The sequence below is a fragment of the Onychomys torridus genome, chromosome 4, assembly GCF_903995425.1.
Source record: "Onychomys torridus chromosome 4, mOncTor1.1, whole genome shotgun sequence".
Classification (NCBI taxonomy): Eukaryota; Metazoa; Chordata; class Mammalia; order Rodentia; family Cricetidae; genus Onychomys; species Onychomys torridus.
Genome location: NC_050446.1, coordinates 138,168,199 through 138,189,730, shown reverse-complemented (window position 1 = coordinate 138,189,730; position 21,532 = coordinate 138,168,199). Strand labels below are relative to the sequence as shown.

Genomic DNA, 21,532 nt, shown 5'->3' with positions numbered 1-21,532 from the left:
CTGGCTAGGAAGAGCTGCACGGCCTTCGAAGCTTCGGCCCTCTGAACAATAGAAGGGAGGTTGGAGGTTGGTGGGCGTCGGCCAGGTCCCTGCGGGAGGGAGAGGAGACCCGTAGTGCTGCTGGGCCACCGGGTTAGCCCAGGCCACCGGCTTCAAAGCCGAACGGGCTTGGTGCGGGCGGCGATTCTGGAGGAGGTGGGGTAAGGCCAAGCCTACCGGGCTGGGACCTGGAAGGAGAGAAGGCTCGGTGTGGAGTCTCCTCCTCGTGGTCCCGCTGCTTGCCCGGGCCTCTGAGCTCCACCGAGGCTCAGGTGGGCGCCTGGCCCACGTGGGGCAGCGAGCGGCGCGGGCTCGTGGGGCGCACCCCCCTGCGAGCGCCCCTCCCTGGGACCGGACGCGGCTGCTCCGGGGCAGCTGGGCTCTCCGAGCCAGTGGGTTGCGCTCGCGGCTCGCACGCCCTTCGGCCGCTGCCTGGCCGGGATCGCAGCCGCCTCCTCCCAGGGAGCCGCCGGGGCGGGGCAGAGGGGGAGAGGGGGTGTGCGGAGCGGGCGGGGAGGGGGCTGAGCGCTGTGGGAGGGAGCGAAGGAGCCAGCGAGCGAACGAGCGAGCGAGCGGGGCATTTCTGCGCAGCTTCTGAGCGCCTCGGAGCCCGCCAGGGCGGCCACTGCTCGCAAGAACAGAGAGACAGACAGACAGACGGCTCCCGGAAGGCGCGCCGCCACCACCAGGTTAGCAGGGCGCGGAGACCGCGCAGGCTGGCGCCGTGTCCCGAGCCTCGAGTCCTGGAGGACGTGTGTGGCCGGAGCCGCGAGCTTCGATTCGTGTCTCTGCCGGGTACGTGTGTCGGGGTCCCAGTCTCCGGGTGTGCGTGAGTGTGAACGCGCGTGTATCTGTGGATCGGTACAAGTGGATGTTTGGCGGGTACGCGCGTGTGCATCTGTGTAAGGGTGTGCGCCTTGGGGCTGGGTAGTGTGTTAATCTGGGTGAGGGTCTGTGGGTGTGCTTGTGCTTATCCGCCGATGTGCCTGGAGAGGGTGTGTCCCAATGTGTAGCAGTGTGTACATCTGGATGAGGGTGTGTGCCTGAATGGCTGAACCCTATGGCGTGTGTGTGTGTGTGTGTGTGTGTGTATGTGTGTATTTCTCTGTGTGCGCGCCAGTGTGACTCCCCGTGTGTGTGTGTGTGTGTGTGTGTGTGTGTGTGTGTGTTTGCGCGCGCGCGTGTGAGGGCGGGTGTGCACCCGCGTAGCCCCTGTGTGCTTGTGCTCGGCTTTGTCTCCACACTGCCAGGAGGAAGGGGGTGGGGGCGGCGGCCGAGGCACTGGCGTCGCCCGGAGCCCCACACTAGCCGGGGAAGTGGGTGGCAGCGGCGGCGGGGGCGTCCTAGCTGAGTGGAGACTGACTCCCTGCTGGCAGGTGGGCCGCCACGCCCGGGGTACGGGAGAGAGCCCTACTGACAGCAGAGCCTGATTCCAGGCTGAGCTGGAGCGGAGGGCGTGGCCTGCCTGGATCCCGGGTGTGTGCTTGTGAGGGGTGGGGTGGGTGATTGGGTGTGAAGGTGTGTGTGTGTGTGTGTGTGTGTGTGTGTGTGTGTGTGTGTGTACAGGCGTGGGTGTGGGGTGCTGGTAGCAGCAACAGCGACCCCTCGCCTAGTAACCCAGCGGGTTCTGAAATCTGTTTCCTTGAGGTGTAAGTACCACCACCCAGGCCCAGAGACAGCCCAGCCTGGTTAGCTACACTCACTCACACCCTCACCCTCTTACTGGGCAGAGCAGCAGCCTAGGTACCTAAAATGATTAGTAAGATGATCACTGTCTTAAAGGGCCAGCACCCCATCCCAAGGAATCCCCTCTCAGGAGGCCTCTGTTCTTTGAGAGATCTGTCTGTCTGTACCTCTTCCTCCATGTATTGAGCACATGCATGTCTAGTCTGTGTGCATGTGTGTGTTCTCCCTGTATATTTCCTGTGCATTTAGCTGCATATGTACATGTCACTGATGAACAGTAATTAAGATAACTCCAGATGTATATGTTCATCTGTTTTGCTAAGTTCTGGTGTATTTGTTTTTATGAGTGTAGCTGTTTGTGTGTTGGTGAGCTTGCATGTGGGGCTGTATAAGAAGTGCCATTTAGGGGGTGGGGATTTAGCTCAGTGGTAGAGTGCTTGCCTAGCAAGGGCAAGGCCCTGGGTTCGATCCTCAGCTAAAAAAAAAAAAAAAAGAAGTGCCATTTTGCTGCTAACTGGAATAGGATAGGAAGTCCCCTATATTTGAAAAACAAGGTAAAAAGGAAGGTTGGGATTTGGTCGCTGACTTTGCAGCTTTCAGATACTGGTACTGAAATGTAGGTAGGTAGACTGGGTTTGACAAGGATCTAGAGAAACAATCTTCCAGAGGGAAGGAAAGATGACGTGCAAGCTCAAACCTTCTCCTGCTCTTCTCTCTAACTTCCCTCCTCCTTGCTGCTTGGTGTGTGCAGGATCCGGAGTGGAAAGGGAGGGAGCTGGGGGTGTAAAAAGAAGACAAGCGGATGGTGACTGGGGGGCAGATTTCTGCAACTTTTAAACTGTTTTCCTGCCAAAGGCTGCAGAGACAGAGAAAGCTGGCCTTAGCTCTTTCCCTGAATACAGATCTCAGGAGAGGTGCTGTGGGTGCCGCTCACAGGCACTGCGATGTGGCCCAAGGGTCCCCCTTTTGACAATAACCAAATCCTTCTTGTGCTTATTTTTATTAAGCTTCTTTTCTTTTAGAGACCCCCAACTTCCTGAGCCTCAGTTTCTCTGGTTAGGCGGCTAGGGAGCTCGGGGTTGGCTCTTCCGAGGGCTGGACTTTCCGCTCAAAGCGCTAGACTTGTCTTCTTGCTATGACTTAGGAATTCACTGTTCTCAAGAAGTTGGTCCCATTTTGTATGTCTGGAGGGAGCAATGGTCAGAAGACAACCTGCGGGAGGCGGTTTTCTTTTCCAGTGTGGGCCTCGGGGATGGAACTCAGGTCGTCAGGCTTGGTAGGAAATGCCTTTATCCACTGAGACATCTTGCTTGCCAGGAATTCACCCTTCTCGACCCCAGAGATCCTGGCTGTTTTCCTGCTCACCATCTGCCACTTTCCTCACCAGAGCCTAAGGCACTGGTGCCCAGTCTGGTCAGCTTACCACCTGCAGCAGGGTTGCCAGTGTCTTAGAAATGCAAATTTGGAGCCTCGTGGTAGTCCTACACAATACGAAAATCTGGGGATGGGGCCTAGCAATCTATGTTTTGACAAATGCAAATTATTCTGACCTGTTCTACAGCTCAATGGAGGAGCCAGGAACTTCTAGGTTGAAACAAGGGAACCGCCCCTCCTTTCTTGGGTTGTTATACATGTTCCCTGAAGTAGCCCCAAAACTTACGGTTAGGAGGTAGGGGTTCTGGCTTCCAGCCCTGGGTCTTCCTTGTCATCTTAGACAAATAATTCCTTTGCTGACCAAAGCAAAATCTCACCCTGTCGCTTCCTAACCATGCTCATTTTCTCCAAGCCTTACCTTGACTTACCAGAAGGCAGGTGAAATCCAGTCCTTGCCCACTTGACTCTGGCTGGGATTTTGTGCATGCAGAACTCTCTGTCCGGCACCCCAGTCCCGTTTCTTTTGGGGATGGGCAGGGCTTTGCCAATTCCCTAGGCTAGATGAGTGTTTCCCTTCATGTGTTCTTTTTTTTTTTTTTGGTTTTTTTGAGACAGGGTTTCTCTGTGTAGCTTTGCGCCTTTCCTAGAACTCGCTTTGGAGACCAGGCTGGCCTCGAACTCACAGAGATCTGCTTGCCTCTGCCTCCCGAGTGCTGGGATTAAAGGCGTGCGCCACCACCACCACCACCACCGCCCAGCTACCCTTCATGCATTCTTAGAGCTACTGTCTCCTAGGGCTCGTGAGCGTTTGTAATTATACTTGAACTTGTTAGCTGTTTGATCGTCTCCCTCACCTAGACTGTAAATGCCATCTGGGCAGGGACTCACTTGTTAATCCTCCTAGTGTCCCACATAGTGTCTGGCTTTTGATTTGTATTCGACAAGTCTGTCAAATGAATTAATGTCTAAAATAGGAGGTGATACTAAATGATGTCCTTTCTTAATTTAGTTTCTCCTTAAGCTTTGATGGTGTACTGTCCAAGCGGGACATGGATTATTCTCAGACAGGTTATCTTTTTTCCTCCTGCATCTCCTGGCTGTAGACTTGAGCTCTCACTGTGTGCCCCGAGCTGTGCTGGCCCTGCCTGGGGAAGGCAAGAGAAAGGTCTTGGGAGACACAGTCTAGCTCGCGTCTGTGTCCTTTTGAAATAGGATCCCATGATACTGTGCAGAGGACTAACAGTGAATGAGGAATCTAAAGGTTTGGAGTAGACTGAACACATCCCTTTTCCTCTTTTGCTTGTTTCTTCTTCCACCAATGAAGGGTGGGGATGACTCTTCTTAGTTAGTAATCCCTCCTGATCCGATGAGGATTTGGTCCAAAACTCCCTAGGGGAATGTCTAAAAGTGTGGCTAGTACTGAACCCTGTATATACCATACCTGAGAACTTTCATCTTTTTGCTTGAAGGAAGTGTTTGTGGCTTCCCTGGTGTATCTATATTGCCAATATCACTATTCTTATGCATTGGGACCACTATTGTGTGACATAAGGACTGAATGGGGTCCCAGTGCAACAGCTGGTCTCATGACTGAGATGGCTGTTGAGTGACCAACTGGTAGGGAGCAGACAGACACATTGGACAAGGAGTGATTCATGACTTAAGTGGAACAGAGCCAGAAAAAAATGGCTTCCTTGTGCTACTCAGAACAGTCTACAACTTAAAATGTATGGGTTGTGTTTTTCTGGAATTTGACATTTCATATTTCTTTCTTTCTTTTTTTTTTTTGGTTTTTTGAGACAGGGTTTCTCTGTGTAGCTTTGCGCCTCTCCTGGGATTCACTTGGTAGCCCAGGCTGGCCTCGAACTCACAGAGATCCGCCTGGCTCTGTCTCCCAAGTGCTGGGATTCAAGGCGTGTGCCACCACTGCCTTGAATCCCAGCATTTCATATTTCTAAACATTTCATATTTCTAAACCGTAGTTGACAACTGAATCAGCTAAGGAGGGTCTCTTATGGTTACTGACCCCGGTGCCAGAGTCCTTCAGGCTTTGCTATATACTAGTTGAACAATGACTTATCTCTTCCTTCCTATCTCTTCACCTGTAAAATGAACCAATAGAAGTCTCTGTTTTACAGGGCTGATTGAGAATTAAATGAGACAACACATATGGAACACTCAGCACAATGTGGGCACAGGGTAAACATTTGGTAAATGTTAGCTGTTATTACTCTTACGGCTACTGCACAGTTTGGTCCAACCTGCTTGAATGCCTTTGTGCTGGGCCCTGGGCCTACAGAAGGAAAAACCGAATACAGCAGTGTTCACACACAGCCTGGGGAGGCAGCAGATATGGAAAGCTTCCCTCTCACAAGGTGGGGAGGTGCGGCTGCCTCAGGAGGAAAAGGCTTTATGGGAGAGACGAGATGGTGTTTGTGTTAGATATGGTCTTGTGGTAGTTGGGTCAGTATGTACAAAGGCAGTGTGGCTTTTTATCCCAAAGAGTTTCAGGTGGTTGAAACAAAAATTAGTGGGTGGTGGGGGCTGAGTGACGGGGCAGTTCCAGATTTGTGGAAGAGCGTGACCTAGCCTTGCTGGTGATGGGGACTCAGGAAGAGAATTAAGCGACCAGGGAGGATTTGCATTTCAAAAACAACTCTCCAGGTAGTGGGAGTGCCGACTTAAGGTAGAAGAGGAGGATTATTGACCGGCATAGGTCAGGGTCCAGCGTGATAAACTAAGTGGGAGCCAGTTTGTGTGCGTGCTTGCATGCATGCGTGCATGTGAGTGTGTGTGCGTGTGTGCGTGTGTGTGTGCGCGCATGCGCGCGCTGTGTGTGTGAATGGACTGACCTCTCTTGGGCTTCGAGATCCTCTTAACTGCACAACTGCCTGGTGAGTGGGAACCTGGAACCCAGAGCTGTAGATTCCGGATCTGCCACAGTGTGTTACCTTCCTGGTGCCCCAGGCCAGAGAGCTCAGAGCCACAGACCTAAATCCTCTTGGTTCTGGAGGCTAGAAGCCCAGCATCCACAGTCAGCTGGGTGGTACCTTCCGCCTCTGGAAGTCTGTTCCCTGTTCCCCACTGGCTTCTGGAGAAGGCCAGAGTGGTGCCTTTGATCCACTGCCTCTGCTGTGAGGTGATTTTCTCCCTGTCTTTGCAGCTCCTTTCTTGTAAGGTTTAGGATCTGCCCTGATCCTCTGTGATCTCATTTCAATTTAACTAATCACATCTGCAAAGACCCTATTTCCAAATAAGGTCATATTCTGAGGTTCTACTTTGACAAGATGGGAAAGGGGTGGGTGTCACTTCTCACCCTCCTAATGACAGAAGACAGGAAAGAGCATAGGCCTCAGAGTCCTCAAGATCCAAATTTAGGCTCTGGATAGAGTGGCCATGAGCCTTAGGGTGGGTTAGTTACATTTTCTCAGTCTTAGTTTTCTCATCTCTGAAATGGGGACAACAGTTCCTACAATAGTGTTATAGTGGTAAGACTGGTCAGGAGAAAGTTAGGAGCACATTCACTGGGGTGGTACTTACTTCCTCTTGGGCTCCCCTTTCTCTGCCCAGAGTAGCTGAGAAGATACTTAACATTCCTACATTTTCAGATGTGAAGCGTCATTTTGGTCTAGAATCTAGACCAATCCTGCCAGATTCCAAACCCCAGGAGATAATGAGAAAGCTCTTTGTGAATTGCTGAAGGGTTTGTTGTGATTTTTAATTATAACCTTCATCATTGTAATAACCCTTGGCCATTGCCACATTTGCCGCACCTCAACAGAGCCCAGCCCAGCCCACTCTTCTCCCAGGGAGGGCCTCAACGTTGGGGAAACCAGGGCATGATTCCTGTTGTTCCCTTTATCGGCCTGGGGAGGGAAAGCTAGGCTCAGAAGGAAGCGACAACCCACAGCCGCATCGGCTCTTGGAATACCTTGTCTTTGGCTCCTGAACGTCAGAGTCCCCAGCTGCAACTTCCATTCCAGAAGCAGTTTAGGGCATGTAGATGCCTAGAGAGGGCTCTGTACAAGGCCTAGACAGAGGTGAGGATTCAGCTGGGATGTTCAGCTTCAAGAAAGAGGCCCCAGGGGCTGGAGAGATGGCTCAGTGCTGAGAGTGCTTGCAGGGCTTGCAGAGGACCCAGGTTCGGTTCCCAACACCCACATGGTGTCTCCTAACTGTAACTCCAATTCCCAGGGATCCAACACCCTCTTCTGGCTTCTTTGGCCATCAGACACACACATGGTATTCATAGATACATGCAAGCATATATTCATACAGATAAACCTTGGAAGGAAGGAAGGAAGGAAGGAAGGAAGGAAGGAAGGAAGGAAGGAAGGAAGGAAGTCTTTGGGGCCGGAGTGAGCAAGCAGTCCCTGTGTGGCTGACCTGGCAGGTTGTTTTATTACCAGCCTGGCAGTGGCCACTCTGTGTGCTCCAGTGGGAGGGGAGGAGGCTTCTGTGGGCAAGCAGTGTGGAGAGTCAGCACCCGGACGTAACCAGTGATACCCCATTGATAGCCTGTGCTTCCCTGCGGGCTGAGTTCTAGTGATCCTTGCCTTGGGGAGGCTCAGGAAAGGGATGGCGGAGAGGACTTACCCTGTCTTGGCAGTTTCCAGTAAACCGTCTTCCTCTTCCCCAAGCTGGGGCACTCTGTCTCACTTGTTCCCTTTCTTCCTTCCTCTCTGGGTTTCCTCTCATTCCCTCCATTCGCCTCTCTCCTTCCTCTCCACCTTCTCTTGGATCATGAGTCTAAAGATAAAGTCTGCAGAGCCTCTTCAGGTGACTGATTTGGGGCTAACTGGAATAGACAGCCAGGGCTGTCAGACTTAGGAATCACTGCTGGCTGTCACTCAGCGGTTTCTTCTTGCATCAGGTGCTGTGCTGAGCACTTCCCGGGACTTCTGACTCTTAATCCTTGCCACCACTACCCAGAGACCCAGACTGCAATCCCTGTCATGGCAGAAGAGGCTAAATAACATGCCCAGGGCTGGGGTTTAAACCTTGGTCTGACCAAAGGCCACAGGTACTTTTGAGTCTTGCTTGGGGCCTGTGAGATCATTTAGGGGTCCACAGAGATGCAGACGTTTGTTCAAATTCTATGAGCAAATTCTGCCTTCTGAGCACAGGGACCTGAAGACAGGACCTCCGCCTCGAAGCCTGTGCTTTGCCACAGTGTCGGGGACAACAGGCCCCAGGGCTGGCCAAGGCTCTGAGTCCACCTTGTTCTGGTCAGCTGCCTATCTTTGGGAGAGATATGCATCAGAGGAAGACAAGACAGGTTTGAAAGCCTTTGATTTTATCCATTATTTACCTATTTATTTTTAGACAGGGTCTCACTATGTTGCTTTGTTTGTCCTGGAACTTGCTATGTAGGCTGGCCTCGAACTCACAGAGATCCTCCAGCCTCTGCCTCCTGAGTGCTGGGATCAAAGGCCTGGGCCACCACACTTGGTTTCCTTTGCTTTTTTCCTAGTTATTTTCCCACTAACCACCTTAATTTCTCGTCCATGATGTCGAGTCTTCCAGTTAAAGCGACTTATTATCTGCAAACCATAGTTAGTTGTCTGCTCAGAAGGGCCCTGGGGACTTCAGGACCCCCTGGCTGGGTCAGTGATGGCTGGAACTCTGCAGAAAGTGGGCCGAGAAGCAGAGGCCAGAACCAGGAGCCCCAGGGTCCCCTTTACTAGAGAGGGAGGGCAGAGTGCTGGGGCAGAGCTGTATGGGCTGCGTCTTATTCCAAGTGCAAACCCCCACACAGGCTGTAGACCTCAGGTGACTGTCACCTTAGATACTAGGCGGCTATGGTCTTATGCCGGGCCCCCACCCCCACCCTTGCCCATTGACTATCAGCTGGTGGTCCAGCTCAGCCCCCTCCCTGCTTGCCTGAGACCTTGACCAAGGAGACCTAGCCACAAAGGCCTCTCCACAGGGAAGGGAGCAGAAACTGAATATGTATAATCACTCAAGGGGCAGTCTCATGCCCCTAAGTCCTAGGGTCCCCAAACACCAGGGTTTTTAGACATTGTTCTTGCTAAAACCGTGCAGGGGTGCTGGTTTAGCCCCCTTCCACGGCTCACACCAGAGATGTGTGTGACCTTAGGAAGCAGCAGGCACACTGAGATTGTGCACTGTCCCGGGGAGGGGTGATCTCTGTGCGTTCTTTAAGTTTTTGTGTGGGTCCTGAGAGTTCAGGATTGCCTCTTCAGGTTTTTGGTTTTTTGAGATGGGATTTCTCTGTGTAGCCCTGGCTGTCCTTGAACTTAGAGAGATCTGCCTGCCTCTGCCTCCCATTAAAGACATGCACCATGCCTGGCACCTGACACCTCTTCAGTATTTTTATTGTTGTTTTTTATTTTTTATTTTTTGTTTTTCGAGAAAGGGTTTCTCTGTGTAGCGTTGGAGCCTGTCCTGATTCTCGCTCTGTAGACCAGGCTGGCCTTGAACTCACAGAGATCCACCTGCCTCTGCCTCCCGAGTGCTGGGATTAAAGGTGTGCACCACCAGCCTGGCCATGGCAGGGGAGTTTTTGTTGGAGGTAAAGGGAAGCCAGTGACGGTTGCTCAGCAGAAGTGGCCTTAGATACTTAGTTCTTCTCTGTGCAGGCTGGGGCTAAGGATGCCTTGAAGTGATTGATCTTCAGTTGTAGGTCTTTACAGGGCTGTCTATGTACCTGGCCAAGGCCAGGATCTGAACCCTGGTCTGCCTGAATTTAAAGTGCACAGTGACCCCAGAAATGTCAGGATCTCTAAAGATCAGAAAACTGGCGGAAGAAACAATCTACCCACCCAACCCCCATAGGATAACAGGTGTGAACCGCCATGCTTAGCTTCAGGACTTTTATGGAGTTAGAACTGAGTTCTAGAGAAGGGCCAACAGGGAGCTAATTGTGCGGCGGCCGTGTAGAGAGATTGTTTCTAGCTAGTATCCTGGGTAGGCTGCGCGCTAGTTTTGCTAGGAAGGTGCCGAGTGACTGTGGATCAGTCCCTTCCTTAGTCTGAACTTTTCCATGCAAAGTCATGTCTCCAGCTGCCCAGTCTGTCTTTTCCTTTTGTGCCTCTGTGTCACCTCCTCTGGTGGCCCGTCCTCAGAGCATCTCCTGAGAGCGTGGATTCAGGTTCCTCCTGTCCTCTGCCATGGGTCACACCACATGCCTGGGCCCGCAGGTCCTGGCTCGCTCGCTCTCACTATTCCCACTCACCAGAAGTGCAGCAGGTGCCTGTGAGTCTGGGGAAGTTCAAGGTGGTTTCTCTGCGGGTCTCTCTGGATACCCGGACTAGTGCCAAGCGGAGAGGCTCACGGGGCACGCCCAATACTCACCATATCGTTCTTTGTCCTTGCACCTCTGTTCCCCTTGCCAAGAATGCCAGCTTTGCCTTTCCAAATCCCTGTCAGAATCCTGTACACCTTTTTCAAGTTTTTGCTCCCATGCCAGCCTCTAGCCCACTAAGTCCTTGCTTAGCCCTCCTCCGCCTCCCGGCCAGATTCTCGTTACCTCCTCTACGTTCCCATAGGCCCTTATCTGTTTCCTTCTGGGGACAAGTTCTGCCCGCGCCTTAGCTTTACTGATAGATGTCTGGTCTCTTTTCTACTGGGGAGTCTCATGTCTCATCCTTCACTCCCCACCCTCACCCCCTGTGGGGCTGTGTACCGAGCAGGTGCTTAATCCAGGCCTAAAAGTTTTATTGGCAGAGAGCTGCCTCCAGCCTCGAGCCAGGCTGGCCCACATCAGTCACTGGCAGGCCACCGCTTCTCACATAGCCTCCTTTATTTGTGGGCTGGAGAAAGGCCAAGCAGGGCAGCAACTAAGGACTTAAACTCCGCCCCCCATGCTGCCATTTGCTGGCTGTGTGACTTTGGGCAAATCACTTCCTCGATTTTCTCAGGTGAAAACAAAGGGATAAGGCTAGGTGTGGGATACACGCCTGTAATTCCAGCACTAGGCAGACTGAGGCAGGGGGATTGTGAGTTTGAAGTCAACATGGGCTATATAGAAATACCGTCTCACCCCCCCCCCCAACAAAACAAAACAAAACAAAACCAGCAAACAAAACCAAAGAGGTAGGAATGACAGATATGTTGGGGGTGTGGAGAAAAAACTGGGGCTCCTGTAAAGTGCCTGGGAAGCACTGTGGAGAATACATGACCAATCCACACATATAAGCCACTATTTTTAAATTAATGATTATTGTTTCAGTAAATAAAGGATTTTCTCATGGCCAGAGTGAAGTCTGCAGAAGTTCTGAGGTCTTCAGGGTCTTAGGTGAGACCCTAGCACAGGAGCTTGTGTCCAGCAGAGACGTGGCTGGGTGAGTGGAAGACTGGGCTGCAGGGAACAGAGGTGCCGCTAGGCTGGAAGGGCATGGAGAAGGAGAGTCATAGGAGTCTGGAGGCAGGTGCTTCCTGTGCAGCATGGGGGTGGAGGGTGGGGGTGTGTTTATATGCAGGAAAGAGCAGAGTGGAAACAGTCCCAGAGTCTCCATGTGGAGGGGCTTGGGGGGGGGGGGCGGTGGCAAGCTTCTTTTTGCCAAGAATAATAATGTGCAGGACTGATGGATCTTGATGCCACTTGAGAGCAGGGGGGGGGGGGGGGGGGGGACTGGGAGGGGAGTTTTTGTTGGAGGTAATGGGAAGCCAGTGAAGGTTGCTCAGCAGAAGTGGCCTTAGATACTTAGTTCTTCTCTGTGCAGGCTGGGGCTAAGGATGCCTTGAAGTGATTGATCTTCAGTTGTAGGCCTTTGCAGGGCTGTCTATGTACCTGGCCAAGACCAGGATCTGAACCCTGGTCTGCCTGAATTTAAAGTGCACAGTGACCCCAGAAATGTCAGGATCTCTAAAGATCATGAAAAAAAAAAAAAACATCAGAAGAAAAGATCTACTCACCCAACGTCCTGTCTCCCCCCCATTAGACAGATGGGAACAGAGGCCCACTGCCCAAGAGCCTTGTGGGAACTGGCCCCTGAGCCTGTGGTGGGCTGTGGATCTAGGTCTGTGTTAGGATTTAGGAGAAGGGTGAAGTGGGTGCCAGGGAATCCAAGGATTGGAAATGCTATTCCAGTGTCAGGTTGGCAGCCATCTGTTGCCAGGGGTGTGGGATCCAGGTGAGTGGGATGTGCGCGGGCTGGAGCCTTCACCGTTCCAGGCCTTCCTTCCGGAAAAGGAGAAAGGGCTGGGTAGGTGGGAGCTGGAGGCATGTTGAGATGTGGGCGAAGTCAGAGGGTGGCCTTAGCTGAGGAGGCTGTTGCCAAGCAGCCAGAGAATGGGGAGAACAGGAGCTGGCTATCACTGTGGGCCCGGCTCTGTCCGGCCCTGTCCAGCCTGTGCTGTGGTGGGATCTCACCTGTGCTACTTAGAAATCGGGGCTCCCAAGGTCACGATAGGAAGGCTAGATCAGGAGTGGCCCTCAAGGCTGGAGACTTGCTGGCATGCCCTTCGTGGCTGTTGTCCTAGGTTTCGTGATGTCAGAAGGGTCAAGTAGTACCCAGTCTGAGAAAATTAATCCTTCCTGACCCCATCTGCCAGTCTGTCCACCTAGCCAGGCCAGTTTTATTCTACTCTTCATTTACTTATTAAAAATATTTATTGATTAACCACCTACTGTGCATCAGGCATTGCCCCTGACTTTGAGGAGGGAACTCAGGCCACACTAGCATAGACAGCCCCCCTCTCTTCTCAGTCCCCTTACCTTCGGGTAGGACTTTTTTTTTTTTTTTTTTTTGCTGGATTTACCTTCTGCTGAACTGAAAGCCAATCAGAGTTAATTGTTAAACCTAATGGCTGCCGAGTTTCACCCTGCTGGGCTGGCTGGAGGGGGCTGTGCTGTTTTGTTCCCCAAGAGAGGGGTGGAGCCACCCAGGGTTTTCTGGCCTATGCCTGCTCCCTCTTCCCTCCTGTGAGGTCTGCCTCCAGGGGCCCTCTCCTTCCCAGGAGGGCAGCCTGCCACTTGGACCCTTCTCCTGCTGTCGCAGAGGTGAGCCTGGAACATAAGTATGAGTCCTGGCCCTGCTCCAGGGGCCTCTACTTGAGTGCTCTTGGGAAGGCTGGGAGATTCGAGGGTGCAAGCCCAGGAGACCCACCCAGAATACAGGAAGTCAGTGTACTGTGCTAGCCTTGCCGGGTGCTGGGCATTGGTGAGGAGAGACAAGCCGTGGCATTGGCCCCAACCCTCTGTACCGTAGACTCCATGGGGCTCCACTGAAAGCTGCTGTGCCTTTCACCTGCCCACCTCCCCTTAGCCTCATCACTGGTTTCTTGTTCCAGGCCCTTCTGTGCCTTACACTTCAGGAGCAGGCCTCCTTGAGAACAGGGCAAAGGCTTATTTCTTCTCTCAAGCAGAGCCTGGAGCAGGCCGGGTCAAAGCTGGTGACCATAGGCAAATGGGCCAGTCTCTGAGCTACTTTGTCATCCTCTGATCTCTGGTCCCTCTGTCACTAGCATTGTGAATATAACAGACTCTAGAGGGGATATTAATACTGGACTTGGGTTGGGGATTTAGCTCAGTGGTAGAGTGCTTGCCTAGCAAGCGCAAGGCCCTGGGTTCGATCCTCAGCTCAAAAAAAAAAAAAAACCAAACCGAAAAAAACCTGGACTCAGCAGGGGTTTCAACATGGCTGTGCCCCAGAAGCTTAGCTCTGGGCCAGACCCAAGGTGGTCACCTCCTTACACCCCAAGGTCCTGCTGTAGAGAGTTAGCTCCAACAGAGTGGCCACTGAGCATTCCAAATGTGGCTGGTGAGGCCAAGGAACTGGATTTTAGATTCTGTTAATTGTTTCAATTTAATCAATTGGACATTTAAAGCAACATTCCATTTAGTTGTAGACAAACTTCTATGAATGTTTGTGAAGTTATATTTGTGAATGCATTTTTTTTCAATTTTGAAAGCTAAATATTTAAAAATAAACACAGGATTTAGAAGACTTGGCATGAAAAAAATAAAGATATCTAAATAGTATATATTAATTACATGTTGAAATTTGCATATTGGGTTAAAGGGGTTGTATAAATGAATTTAACCCATTCCTTTATCCTTTCTTAAAATGTGGTTAAGTGAATTTTTAAATATTTCATATATAGCTTGAATTTTAGTTTTAATTTATGTATCTCTTGTCTTAGTTAGGGTTTCCATTACTGTGAAGATACTCCATGAGCAAAAAGCAAGTTGGGGAAGAAAGGGTTTATTGGCTTACATTTCCACATCACTGATCATCACTAAAGGAAGTCAGGACAGGAACTCAAACAGGGCAGGATCCTGGAGGCAGGAGCTGATGCAGAAGCCATTGGGGAGTGCTGCTTACTGGCATGCTCCCATGGCTTGCCCAGCCTGATTTCTTTTCCTTTTCTTTCTTTTTTTTTTAAAGACAGGATCTCTCTAGCTTTGGAGCCTGTCCTGGACTAACTCTGTAGACCAGGCTGGCCTCGAACTCACTGCCTCCCCAGTGCTGGGATTACAGGCGTGTGCCACCACCACCCGGCTTCAGCCTGATTTCTTACAGAACCCAGGACCACCAGCCCAGGGATGACACCATCCACAATGGGCGGGGGTGGGGGGCAGGGGGGGTGAGGGGTGGGGGCCTTCCCCACCCTCCCCATCAGTCATTAATCAAGAAAATGCTCTACAGGTTTCCTACAGTGTGGTCTTACAGAGGCATTTATTTATTTTTTGGTTTTTCAAGACAGGTTTTCTCTGTGCTAACAGCCTTGGCTGTCCTAGAACTAGCTTTGTAGACCAGGCTGTCTTGGAACTCTGAGATCCCTCTACTCTGCCTCCAGAGGGCTGGGATTAAAGACATGCACCGTGTCCTGCTATGGAGGCACTTCCTTAATTGAGGTCCCCTCCTCTCAGATAACTCTAGTTTGTGACATAAAAGGATCCAACATTATCTCTCCTCCTGCCTCAGGCTCCTCAGTAACTGTGATGGCAGGCACCTGTCACTGTGCTGGCTTTAGGTCATATTTCTACTGGACAATGTTGTTATAACCAGTGTTGAATTGGACACATTCGAATAATAATACAAGGCTCCGTAAAGACTAATTATCTGAGGCGCTCTGGGGAGACAGCAGGCCCGATATTCCTTACATCAACCCCAACCCTAGACGAATGCCTCATGGTGAAATGTCACCGTGGATGATCCCATAGCCTCCAGGGTAACACTGCTTCTCATTTTGACCATGCCACTTGCTCTGTGTGACATTGGGTACTTTACATTACATCTGTCAGTGAGACTAATGGCCCTGGAGAGATCATCCCATGAAGCAGCCAGCATAGTGCCTGGCACACCTGATTCAGGTTGGCAGTGGCTACTGTTGCTGCCGATTTTGAGGCTGTCGCTACCACTGCTGCCTCCCCTGCTTGGGTGAGGAGTGGACCAGAGGGAAGCACGGGAGCTGGGATGGAGAACTGGGGATGCTTTGTGTGGTACCTCCACAGATGGCTTACCTGCAGGGAACCTCTTTGCATCTCCTTTTATGCCAGCGATCAGGCAAAGATAAGTCCCCATTTTGCAGATGAGGAAGCAGAGGCCTTTCCAAGGAAAATTTCCTACCTACACAAACAAAGCATAAGTGCAGGACTTCCCGACCCTGTTTAGTGATGTCGGGGCCAGCGTTAGGAAGGCCTCTTTCCTTTAGGTTGTTAGAGGAGACAGGGGCAGCTGAGGAGTGCTACCATTCACCTCCTGGGACAGAAGAGGGCTGGCCTGCTTTGCTTTTACTGCAGTGATAAACTCCATGACCAAAAGCAAGTTGGGGAGGAAAGGGTTTATTTGGCACACATCCCAGGTCACAGTCCATCCCTGAGTGAAGTCAGGGTAGAAACTCCAGGCAGGAATGGAAGCAGAAACCACGCAGGAACACTGCTTACTGGATTGCTCAGCCTGCTTTCTTATACAACCCAGGACCACCTGCCCAGGGGTGGCTCTGCCCACAGTGGGTTAGGTCCTCCCACATCTATCATTAATCAAAAAAATTCCCACCAGATTTGCCTACAGGCTAATTATGATAGAGACAATTCCTTTTTTTTGTTTTGTTTTGTTTTGTTTTGTTTTTCGAGACAGGGTTTCTCTGTGTAGCTTTGTGCCTTTCCTGGAACTCACTCTGTAGCCCAGGCTGGCCTCGAACTCACAGAGATCCACCTGGCTCTGCCCCCAAGTGCTGTGCTGGGATTAAAGGCGTGTGCCACCACTGCCCCACTTTGTGTGTGTGTGTGTGTGTGTGTGTGTGTGTGTGTGTGTGTGTGTGTGAGAGAGAGAGAGAGAGAGAGAGAGAGAGAGAGACAATTCCTTAATTGATGGTCCCTCTTCCCAGATGACCCTAGCTTGTATCAAGTTGTCAAAAAGTCAACCAAACCAGCACAGTGTCTTTTTTGTTTGTTTTTGGTGTGTATGCATGTGTGCATACTCATGTGTTTGCATGCATTTGGAGGCCAGAGGATAGTCTATGTAGTGTTCTGCAGGTGCCCCCCCTCGCCCATCCCCCACCCCAGCCAGGGTTTCATTATATAGCCTTGGCTGTCCTTGACTCTACTAGGTAGAAGGGGCTGGTCTTGAACTTGAAGTGATCTTCTTGCCTTTGCCTCCTGAACGTTGTAACTACAGGCTTGTATCTCCTAGCTCTGAAAGAGTCCTGACACTTCAGGGTAGCTGTGTTGTTCTGGGGGTGGAGGTGTGGGAAGTCAGGCTGGGATCACACAGAGATGGTGGCTGTTGGTGCTTCGGTTGGTTATGTAGATCCTGCCCTCTGCTCACCCCTGGCAGGACTGTGACCTCCTCTCCTGTCCAGTCCCCAGATAGGGCTTCCAAGAAAGTGGCTTTTGTTCACCAGCTTCTTCGGTTTTCCTCTTAAGGTAGTTGCACGTGCGGATGCCCTGGGGTGCATGTGCATGCAGCACATCCAGCCCTGCTGCCTGATGTCATCCCTTCCCATTCCATGTCCTGAAACCAGAGCTTCTCTGTAACCATCTACTTTCTGGGTAGCACAGGGAGACCACAGGCTTTCTCACCAAGGAGGTCTGGTCAAAGTCTTCTCCCGAAGTTGATTTTCCCTGTGACCTTAGGCAGGTCCTTTGGGATTTTTAGCCTCCCTTTCCTTATCCAAAGAGTAGCAATCAAAGTAGTGTACAGACAGCTGGGTGGTGGTAGTGGTGCACATCTTTGATCTCAGCACTTGGGAGGCAGAGCCAGGCAGATCTCTGTGAGTTCGAGGCCAGCCTGGTTCACAGAGTGAATTCTAGGACAGCTAGGGCTACATGGAGAAACCCTGTCTCAGAAAACCAAATTGTGTATAGACAAACCAAAGGTTAAGAACCTGGGTCCGGGGCTGGAGAGATGGCTCAGAGGTTAAGAGCACTGGCTGTTCTTCCAGAGGTCCTGAGTTCAGTTCCCAGCAACCACATGGTGGCTCACAACCATCTACAATGAAAGATCTGGTGCCCTCTTCTGGTCTGCAGGCTGAACACTCACTGTATACGTAATAAATAAATAAATCTTAAAAAAAAAAAAGAACCTGGGTCCAAGCTCCATGCTACGGACACACCTTTAGTCTTAGTACTGGAGAGGCAGAGGCAGGTGGAGCTCTGTGAGTTCAAGGCCAGCTTGGTCCGTATGGTGAGTGCAAGGACAGCCAGGGCTACATAGAGAGATAACTAACTCAAAGAAGAAGGAGGTGGAGAAGGAGAAGAAGCAGCCCTCCACCATCCCCCTACCCCCATCACCATCCCCAGACCCCCATCCTCCTCCATCCCCCCACCCCCACCACCTGGGTCCTGTAGCCTAGTGACTAGTGTGTGTGTGTGTGTGGGGGCATCTTGGCTCTGCCATTCTCTACTGTGGCCTTTGTTGTGTTGTTCACTCCCCTGGAGCTCAGGATTTCATGTGTATACAAAGTCCCGTCCTCTCTGACGGGTGGACCTCTCCATAGGCTCATCTCCTCTGACCTTCTGTTGGTTCTAGAAGCCGACGCTGCAGCTCACATCTTCTCTAGATCAGGAGGGAGGTGACTTGCCCAGACCACAGAACAAGCCAGGCCTGTGTGACTCGAGAGCCCACGTTCACAAGCCACTGTATAGTTCCCCCACCTCCTGTTCATCTGGTCATGTGTTCCTGATGACACGGAAGAAAACATGGAGATGGATGCTTCTGAGTGCATGAGGACTCCAGTCCTCAATACGCTGCCCACTGTGATCCAGCAGGCCAGGCCTGCCATGGAACTCAAAGAAGAAGCAAAGGGGCTTAAAACCTCCATGACGGAGTTATACCAGAGCAGAGAGCCAGTGTTAGATGAGAGATGCCAAAGCCCAAACACGTTGTGTCACAGATGGGGAGACTGAGGCAGAACAGTGAGGTGGAGACAGTGGTGGGTGTGCTTTTGCCTGGGTGCTGGAAACCACTGGTGACATGAAGGAAAGCCCCCAGGGGAGGAGGCCTGCTGTCCCTCCTCTGCTTCTGCCCAGTGCGTTGTGAATCCACGGACCCCACCTTCAAGTGTGTCTTGAGTCCGTCCACTTTGTCTCCTCTGTGGCTGCTCAGCCTGGGCTCCATCCTCCTCATTAATTCACTTGGCTTCCCTCCAGCCCCCTCTCCAGCTGTGGCTTCCCACTGGCCTTAGAATGCAGTCTCCCCGGCTCTGCAGACTTCCCACCTGCCCTCTGGCTCTGTGTGGCTCTCTGGTCTTTCTGTTTAACAGGTTCCTTGGACCCTCCTGTGCCAGCCTCACATGCCAAGGGGCTAACACTGTCTTCTCATTCCAGGTGCCTGACTGAGGACGTCTTCCCCAGGGAGCCAGTGTGCAGAGGAGGGGTGAGTGCCTCGAGGTTGTCTTCTGCTTCGGCTGAGGTTGAGCCCAGAGGTTTCAGATTTCTGTTTCTGCTGAGGCAGTGTGAGGGTTTGTCTAGGCCTCAGGGGACAGTGCCGAGGCTGTCCCTGTGGAAGGAGAGGCTGAGGGAAGGTTCCAGGCCAACACAGGCTACACAAGAAGAAGATAAAGCAAAATAAATAAACAGTTAGAAAAGAGAAAACAAAAAGACTTCTGGCTGACAGCAGGGTGAGGTCACAGAGAGCAAAAGTGACCTACATTGATTGAGAAACTGCATAGTCACATGAGATGTCACTGTGGGGTTGTTAGTTCGGCTGGGACTACTGGGGCTGTAATGTTATTCTAGAACCTTCTAGTTTAGTTTGATATAGGTGTGTGTGTGTGTGTGTACATGCAAAAGAGCACAGGTTCTGATATGCAGGGCTGACCACAGAAAGATAATCCCACTGTGATTCTGAGTTTCTGTGCTTGCGCTTGCACAGACACACACACACACACAGACACACACACAGACACAGACACAGACACACACACACACACACACACACACACACACACACACACACACACACGAGGTCTGTGGGGGCGGGGCTGGCAGTGGTGTTGAGCCTGGCTGGCTCAGGTAGAGTGAATGGCTAACAGAGCTGCTGGAGTGTGTTATCCCTGAGTGGTGGGGGCAGGGGTGCCTTTAGCGTCATGTGAGAGGAGCGATTTGGTTCCTTCCTGCCAGCACTCGGCCCCCGGAGATCTCTGGGCAGGAAGAACTAGGAACAAGGAATGTTCTGTCCACAGCCAGAGGGCAGCCAGGACAGGGAGGTGGATTAGGAGTCCCCAGGAGGGGCCTGCCCGGCAGTTCCCGGACATTTGGGCAAGCTCCGGTGTGCACAGGGAGGTGGGGTACAGTGTGAGGAGGCAGAGATCATCCGTCCAAGCATTTCTTCTTCACACTCTTCAAGCTCTCCCAGGAGCCAGGTTCAGAAGTCAGGGTAGAGAAAGAAGGGTGCATAGATATTAGCCACCATCTGTTTATGGTGGTGGTGGGGGGGAGGCCGAGGGGGGAGCCAGGGAATGTGAGAGGGGTCGATTTTCATAGGTAGCCTGCTGCAGTGGAGGCCACTGGCCCACAGGTTAAGTCCCATATCCTTTCTCTGAGGCCTTGACCCTGTTCCTTTTCCTCTCTGGGCCTCAGCTCCACATCGCACAGAACGTGGATGAGCGTCTTAGACCTGTTGAAGTTGTTCCCAGATGGGAGAGGCTGGGCCCAAATGCACAGGGTCTGTCCCCACATTGGCAGCATAGACCCGCTCTTGCCCCAGGTTGACCTGGGACAGATTGTAGGAATGAAGGATGAAGGAAGAATCAGGCTAACTCACCATAAACCCACCGTCTTTCTCCTACTACTGGGAGAATGCTTGTCTCTTCCCTTTGAGCCGGCCTCTGCCTCAGTTTAGTTGTCCGAACATAAAGAAAGGACGGTTTTTCTTCTAGGATTTATCTGTCAAGAGAAAGACTCTTGATTGGTCCCATCCTTGTGAGGCGGGGATATTCCGAGTCGCTTGCCATAGGTCAGGTTCCTGCCCATGTGCCTGATGGAGGGTGAGGTCATCCAAGGTTGTGGCGGCTGCTGCGCAGCCATCCCTGGACCACACTAGTGGTTTTGTGGGGTCCTCATCATAGGAAAATGAACAGTTGATAGCCTTCAGGGGGCACAAATGCCCCTCTTCTCTGTTGGGTATAGAACGTCAACAGTGATAATAGCTTAATGACTGCATTACCCTCTGCATGCAACCCTGGGCCAGCCAGTCTTCTCTCAGAGCTTATTTCTGTTAGCAAATGGGGCAATGATGGTACCTCCTCTACAGATCTACTGGTGTGATTAAATGAGGGAATATGTCCAACAGAAAGCCTTGAAGGAAGCAAGATAATGCAGCCTTGGTGATAGAGACCTGATGTGCTTTCAGGCCCCACTGCTTGGAGTGCGTTCTCCTCACGACAGTCCTCTGGTGAGTACTGTCATCACCTCATCGTAGTAGGGAAACAGAGGCACAGCTAAGTCCACACACTGAGAGTCAGGCCTGTGGAGCCCACCCTTCCATCATTCTGCTTGGTAGGCCAAGCGGCCACCGAGCATCTGCTTACATGCTTAGTGACACAGTTCATGACCTGCAGAGGCAACCCAGAGCCAAGCTGTACTATTCTGACTTCCTGCTGAGGTCCATGGTCTGTCTCCATGCAAATCTGTCTGTCCAGCTTGCAGCTCTGACCGGGTGTTTCAGAAGTGAAGAAAAACCATCCATGAACTTGCCTAAAAAGTCTCCCAAACCAAGCCTGCGTCAATAGATTTTTGCCTATGCCAAGGTTCTGCACTGGACATATTATCTCATTAAATTACACCAGCCAGTCGGTAGAGGAGCCGCTGTATTGCCCCATTTGCCAGCGGTAGGTAACGCGCTTAGAGAGGAGAGAGGCTGACCCAGGGTCACAGGGCTGAGAACCCATGAGCTGTTGTTTTAAGTTCCTATCTTCTGGGCTTCAGAGCCTTTGCTAAAATGACTGTCATCCCCGTGTCCTCCAGAACAGGATAAAGGTGTGCAGCCATCGCTGTGACACAGTGTGTAAATTGCCGTTG

General features: G+C 51.7%; 1 protein-coding gene across 1 annotated transcript in view; it reads left to right on the top strand.

The window, feature by feature from the left end:
- The first annotated feature begins 587 nt into the window (after positions 1 to 587).
- The window catches only part of Epb41l1 (erythrocyte membrane protein band 4.1 like 1), a 127,581-nt gene continuing 106,636 nt past the window's right edge, over positions 588 to 21,532 (top strand). Inside the window, exons 1-2 of the mRNA XM_036184389.1 lie at positions 588 to 834; positions 18,839 to 18,887. The gene's annotated coding sequence lies outside the window, so the exon portion shown is untranslated. The remainder of the gene's footprint in view (positions 835 to 18,838; positions 18,888 to 21,532) is intronic.